Consider the following 1245-nt stretch of genomic DNA (forward strand, 5'->3'; position numbering starts at 1 on the left):
GAGGAAAGAGAAAGAAGAGAAAAGAAAGAAAGAAAAAAAGAAAGAAAAACGAAGAAAAGATGAAAGATAATGAAGGGACATGGAAAGATCAAACGGGATACATCTCCGGTAGAAGAAGAGAAAGAAAGAAAGAAAAACGAAGAAGAAGAAGAAGGGAGGTGATCTGGGGGGATAGCTACGTAGCTACGGAGTTGTTCCAAATGGAGGAAAGAGTGAGAGAGATGCGTGCTGCTAGCGAGGAGGGAGAGGAAGAAGAAGAAGAAAATTTCGAAAGAAGAATGAAAGAAAGAAGAAACGAATTTTACTCAAGGTGTTCTAGACAGGATAGAAGAGGGTAGAGTAGCTGACGATACAAAGATAGAAGCAGGAAAATACAAAGATGCTGGGGCCATAGACATAGAGTACATACCTTGTTCTCTCTCTCTTTCTCTCTCTCTATAAATATATATATATATATATGTTTGAATAGATACAACTTCTACCGCCGGCTTATGTGTAGAGGTCTCTATATATGCCTCCTGCGCAATAAGAAGAAGTCTCACGACTTACATGCTGAGAAATAAGCTCTAACGTCTAAAGTATAAAGTAGACACCTCACATCACCTCCCTCAAGAATCACCTATATATATATATACATATATGTATATCTAGAGAGAGAGATAGATAGATAGATCTACAGCAACCCCCACACGCAGCTGTATATACACCTCTCCTGCCTATATGTATATTTTTATACTTAGGTATTTTATGTTTCTGAAGATGTATGAGAAGGAATGTGTTGAATCCTGAGGGGTCTGAAGAGAGCGTTTGGCACTATTTAGCACACGTGGACGGGGTGTATGTACAGACAGTAGTAGGAAAATACTAAGAGTAGTCGTCGTCGTCGTAGTAGTAGTTTAACATGAAAGAAGAGAAGAGAGAAGTTGGTATTTACCTGTAATGTCAGTCAGTTTCGTGTCATCTTCGAGTATAAGTTGATACAGATTGTCGAAGCACTTCCTTATAAGAGGCTGGAGGACAGAAGGATTCTTGGACTGACTTAGCAACTCTAAAAGCTCGTCGCTAGATAAGAAAAAGAACCTAGGGAAGGCTTCTCTCTTATGCTAAAAGACACACCATCGCCACACACATAGCAAAACATTTCTATCTATCCTCAATCTATCTTTAATCTATTTATCTTTAATCTATCTATCTACCTTTAATCTATCTATCTATCTATCTTTAATCTATCTATCTTTAATCTAT

Source organism: Cystoisospora suis (genome assembly GCF_002600585.1).
Source record: "Cystoisospora suis strain Wien I chromosome Unknown contig_4684, whole genome shotgun sequence".
Lineage (NCBI taxonomy): Eukaryota > Apicomplexa > Conoidasida > Eucoccidiorida > Sarcocystidae > Cystoisospora > Cystoisospora suis.